At 43.8% G+C, this 6,000-nt stretch overlaps 1 protein-coding gene across 2 annotated transcripts in view; it reads left to right on the top strand.

Annotated features, from left to right (window-relative positions):
* The first annotated feature begins 470 nt into the window (after window positions 1-470).
* The window catches only part of pcbp4 (poly(rC) binding protein 4), a 219,700-nt gene continuing 214,170 nt past the window's right edge, over window positions 471-6,000 (top strand). For both annotated transcript variants that reach the window (XM_085457821.1, XM_085457820.1), the window contains exon 1: window positions 471-886. The gene's annotated coding sequence lies outside the window, so the exon portion shown is untranslated. The remainder of the gene's footprint in view (window positions 887-6,000) is intronic.

The raw sequence follows: 6,000 nt of genomic DNA, 5'->3' as shown, positions 1-6,000 counted from the left end.
ATGCCAGTCATTTGTTGGAAAAAGTGTTTGCAGTAACTTTACTGAAATTAACAAAACTATTAACGCCATTTACAAAACGTTGCTATAACTGGATTTTACAGCATCCATCCATCCGTTCTCTTCCGCTTATCCTTATGAGGGCTGCGGGGGGGTGGAGCCTATCCCCGCTACCATAGGTCGAGGTGCAGGCTACATCCGGGACAGGTCGACAGTCTGTTGCAAGTAATTATTGTAAATTTATTGTAGAGTTTGTGTATATTTTCTTTACAGTAGGGTCACAGTAAATGTAGCTGGCATTAAATGTCCTGTGAATTCACTGCTAGGGCCCAGAGCAGTAACTCCTCCCGGTTTAATGACCTTATACCGACGCTAGATGGCAGCAGCTGGAGGCAGATGCTGAGTGTAGCAGCTTTGAATATGGAAATCAGCCCCACTAATCTCAGCTCCACACATCACAGAGTGGACTTCAGCAGCACAGTGGAGGAAGTCTGTGCGTCATACGCGAGCCTGAATGAAAACTCTGGCCGGCTTTGGTCACTGGGATCATCTTCACGGTTAGCTTCTCATCTCTTTATTTCTATGAATCAAATGTAAAGGGGGCAGTGTTTAGTCTTCAGCGACTCACTTCCATCCTGACTGGGTGGAACTGCTCTGAACACTAACTGCCTGATTTCCTGCAACAATCAATCCCACTGTTTCTAATTGGACGTGGTAGCGCCCCCTCCTCCTCTTCCTCTGCTCTCCGGTTTATTGTCACTGACATTCGGATTATTCCTCACAGCAGCAGCAGCAGCCCGCTCCTCCTCCTCGTCTCCTTCTCCGTCCGACAATGCGGGCACAAACTAAGGATTTATAATTTCTCCTTCGCTTCCTCCTCGTTTGCACGGTAAGAGAAATCTTTCCTTCCTTCCTCATCTTGTTTCGCTTTGAGCGTTTCTTTAAAATGTTTTCGTGCTGCTGAGCCACGCGCACGCGAGACAGCGCCGGGCTCTCGTGTGGACGCGCAACGCGTGAAGTGGGTTACCGGTGGGAGCTTTGGTGTTGTGCACGGGCTGTTTGACTTTAACTTGCACAGAACTGAGCGGTGTGTGTGTGTGTGTGTGTGTGTGTGTGTGTGTGTGTGAGAGAGAGAGAGAGAGAGAGAGAGAGACACTGCTTGCGCGCGCTGGGTGGCTCTTTGGATCCGAGCCGTTTGTTGGGAACGATCAGCGCTGGATCCGCCCCCCCCCGGTGTTTACTTCACTCACTGTACAGTCCGCGTGCCGCCGTGCACGCCTGCAGAGGTGACGGGGTCGCGCTCATACAGGATTTTTTGCCTGTGATTTGAGTAGAAATGATTGGCCGCTCTTCACAGGAGTAATCTGAGGTGGGCCCCCGGAGGCTCCACTGACCCCACTCTCATATCGACCCCTCTAATAGAAGACACTTACACCAGCACTTACACCCCCACCTACACTCCCACCATCTCCTCCAGAATTTTGGGTGGCATATGGCTGCTTCTGCTCCAAGGCTCACAGATGTTCGGTTGTTACATCAGCAGCCTTGTTTGGAGACAAGACGCTCAAACCACATCCTACCTTCTGCTTCTGTGTGTGTGTGCAGAAGTGTGTGGGTGTTAGTGTCATTATGGGGGCCTGTGGCTCAGTAATTGCTATGGTCTGATCTCGTTGTGTCCTCACTGGAGAGCTATAATCCTCAGCTGAAAGTAAGCTCACGCAGAAAGAGTCAGAGTGATCCGGGATGTATTTCAGTGGGAAATATGCAAATATCCATCTCTACAGGAGGCAGCATCTGTGGGCTCGATCTGTGATTATTCACCTTTTGCAGTGTCTGCTCTCCCGCCTTCACAGGAGGGAGAAGTGATCATGTTTTTCCCCTCAGCACTTTAGAAGCAGGTCACAGTCAAGGTATAAAGCAATAATATTCATTATATTTCTAAAACTGTGGAACAGATTCCCCCAAACAGTCCAGATGGTTAAAAATAAATAAATAAAAGTTACCGTTTGAGAAGCTGCAACATTTTCTCCCTTTTTAAAAAAAAAAAAAAAATGTTTTGGGAAACTGCTTCAAATGTTCAGAATCAACAAACCGACAGTCCAAGCAGATTCAAACAGTTTGAGTTACACAAAAATATTAAAAGGAAACACAACAAAGCTTGGCAAAAACTGACCAAGCAGTTTATTAATGCGACGCTCAGTGTTTGCAGACAAACACTGTTGTCCCTGCTCTTGTGACTGAACCCAGTCCACGACCTTCACAAACCCCTGCAGGATAAACTGGGCCCATTAACCATCCCAGTGCTGATTAGCTCTCAAAGACTTGATTAAAAGACAGGATGAAAGCACCTGCTAGCCTAGCAACGATCCGGCTTTTTCAAAGCACGGTGACCTTCACCTTCATACGGGCTGGTTTTTGTTCACTGGGCCTCGGATGAGACTGTTGAGGTGCTGCGGTACGTTTCATTGGTTGGGAAGCCCTCCATAGGAACACCAGCTTGCTTGGCTTTAGATCCTACTTCTGAAAAATGTAGATGGTTTAACTTTTTTATGAGAGATCTCCTAATGTTTTATCCACAGCGCTGACATGTTTGGCTCACCTCTCAGCTGCTGATTTACTGCTCAGTCCGATTCTCTCAGCTACGGCCGTGAGTTGTAGGTAGAAACGATAAGAAGCAGGCTGCGTGCTGTTTCACTGGAATTCGAGTGACTGCCTGATGTATTTATGTTGTATTGTTCAAAATCGAAACAAAGTTACTGTGTCAACATACGCAGTAAGACGCAGGCAATGAGATATTACAGGCAAAATCTATATTCTACAAGCATGTAAAGATATACTTTTCTTTCTGAGACTCTGGCGTTTTCATCCCGCACACGTCTCATCTGTGTTCCTCATATTTGGATTCTCTTTTGTTTCGTTTAGTTTTGAGTTTGTTCGCGGGCGTTCAGAGGCCCATCTGCAGCTCCGGCATTCCCCAAAACCCTGTGGCTTAATTTTCTGATGTAGGATAATAAAAATACTTTTGGGAACTTTTGGACTCCAAGAAAAAAAATTACAAAATGTAAATCTGACTTCAGGTTTCTTTTCTGGAAATTGATGCAAACTAGCAGACTGATCCTGCATCACCTCTGACCCATCAGGCTGTTACAATAACAGACACGTAACAAACATGGGCATGGGTAAAAATATTACATGAATCTAAATATTATTAAGGATTTTTCAGGATAAAACGTTGAATATTGTGACCGATGCTGAGCGCTGACAGCCTGCTGTTGTGGGCTTTTCTCCAGGCCTGCTTCGCAGCGGTTTGCAGCCATTTCTTTGCTGTCAGCAGAAGTAACTGTCTATTTTTGTCTTTACAAATAGCTTTTATTGAGCTCTTTAAAAGCCGCTTTATTGTGCGATGTGACAGCAGCGCAGTGAACTCGTGTCAGTCTGCGGGCCTCACATTTACAGAATACGAGGCCAGTTTCCGGTGAGAACATCAGTCTTCTGCCTGCTTTATCTTCACTGCTGCTTTCTGCTGGATTAGTCGAGGATGTCGAGCGATGCCTTTTCAGTCTGGCGTGGCTGATCGTGGTATCGCACACTCACAGATGGTCCAGAGACGGCTTAAAAAGTTGTCAGATCAGCTCTGATGCGCCGACAAACTAGTGCAGCGCGTCGGACGTAACGAAGGACAACAGCTGGCGGCGCTTTCAGAAATCTGGCTTTGAAATCTCGCGTCATGTGATTGAGTTTGTGTTTTAAATGATACGTGCACAACAAATCAACAAGACACGTGTCTTACGGATACTACAAACGCCTCTATTAGTCCAAAAATCCTTTGATTAGATGTTCATTTTTATGCACAGCACTGTGGGTGTCGCAGCGCGCATTCATTTCAACAAAAGTCTGAGATCTTTTTTCTTTTCTTTGGAAAAAAAACCAAAAAATCTTTGGATTCAAATTAAACATGTAAGAAAACCACTCAGAGTAAATTATTCCATTTAAATGTTTAAAATTGTTTTCATCATCGACTCTCTAAAGTAACACCAAAGAGGCTTTTTATAAACATCTTTATTTGAATATTTAAATATGAGCATCACTAACGCACCACAGTATTTATTCATCTACAAAGAACGAACGGACCCTTTTAAAATGCATACAAACGCAACTAAACTCTAAATGAGGCAGTAAAATGTGAGACGTTTGCATCGAGATTTTAAATGATCTCAGTCAGGCTCCAGGTGATGACATCACCACCTTGAACGGGAAATGCAGTTTTCCATTGGCTGCTGCTGGCGTGACCGTGGATCAACCGTGAAGCCGAGCTCGGGTGGTTGTGGGGGGGTTCTCCTGCAGATCCCGGGACGCACGTTTTGTTTTTGTGGAACTAACGGTGTGGGGATGTCTGCTTACTGATGGTGACCGTGACGGCTGCGTGGTGACTCTGTGTCGAGCTTACGTGCTCTCTGTGCCTGAACTCATGAATATGTTGTTATTATTATTATTATTATTATTATTTTTTTAAAGTTGTTGGTTTTTTTTTATTTTTAATTTAACCAAAATAATCCCAACATGAGCCCAGAGAATGGGAGGACTTTGAGCTCTGGAGAAACGAAGCAGACCTGCTGGTTGTTGGCGTGTTGCGTTGGAAGCTTTGCAACTGTGAAATGTTCAAAACCCTGATGCATCATGAAAAAACCAGAGATGAGGATCCACCATCAGCCACACAACGATGATTCTCCATGATTTATTTATTATCTTTGGCCCTGAAACTTGGTCCCGTGAGCCTCTCGGCTGTGGACGTGACCGGGTCAGATCTTTGCAGCTCCTCCCTCTGTAGCCTGTGGTGATGTCACCCTGTGCTTTGTGACCAATCAACGATTTCTTGTAAACATACTGAACTCTTTATCAGAATTTTAACTATTTATGAACATGCTGCACATTTATTCATGTGCATCATCACGAAACGACAATAATTCATTGAAAGGAGAAAGAAAATAAATAAATATCGATAAATTAATACTAAATGATTTTCTTTTCATGTTTATCTAGAAGCTTTAAATTTTACAAAACCTAAAAACACAGAAAAATGAACGTTTTGGACGTTAGCTGTGTGACGTAAACACAACCGAAATGTGGGCCAGAACTGAATTTTACTCTGTCTGAACACAATTCAGTTTTATTGATACATCACAACAACATATATTTTATATCCAGTCGTTCAGTCTGACGTCACTAGCCGTGTCTGGGTCTAAACTCCGCTGCAGGTCCATATATCAAACGATCACTGTGGCATTACTGAGAGTTGAAAAACTGTCTAAAGTCTTTCATCTTTAATAAAATGATCAGCGTTCTGCTCTACCAGGTGTAACAATTGAGTTTAACATCCAGGCATCCATGAAAACGGAATTTATGACATTTAACGGAGTTAGAAGTTAGCATGGAGTTAGCTCGCTAGCTTCTATCTAAATACAATATAGCATGTCCTGACTGCGGGGTTTTGGAAACAAATTCAAACGTACAGCTCTGCTATCACTTCCAACATAAATGAAGACAAAGCTAAACAGCAGTGACATTTGTAGGGTTACTGAAGTTGGGCTAGCTGGTATATAATGATGTGCTACGTGATCGCTAGCGACACAGCTATGTTAGCATAATATAAACAAGCTAACTTTTTTTCCACTGGATAAAAGTTAACGTGAGTGTTCTCGGTGGTCAGGAACAAATGTAATCGCATGGCAGGATGCTGTAAAAGGACCAAACTTCAGCCAGGAGAACAACAACAAACAGTGAAATGTGGATTATTAAATATTAGGTCTCTCTCCTCCAAGTCTCTGTTAGTACATGACTTAATAATTGATCAACAAATTGATTTACTCTGCCTTACAGAAACCTGGTTGCAGCAGGATGATTATGTTAGTTTAAATGAATCAACACCCCCGAGTCATTCTAACTACCAGAAACCTCGAAGCACAGGCCGAGGGGGCGGTGTGGCAGCAATTTTTCACACCAGCC

The sequence above is a fragment of the Copadichromis virginalis genome, linkage group LG5 (assembly GCF_057382275.1).
Source record: "Copadichromis virginalis isolate Kocher_CV1m ecotype Utaka linkage group LG5, C_Virginalis_male_GT1.1, whole genome shotgun sequence".
Classification (NCBI taxonomy): domain Eukaryota; kingdom Metazoa; phylum Chordata; class Actinopteri; order Cichliformes; family Cichlidae; genus Copadichromis; species Copadichromis virginalis.
This window is presented reverse-complemented; position numbering and strand designations above follow the sequence as displayed.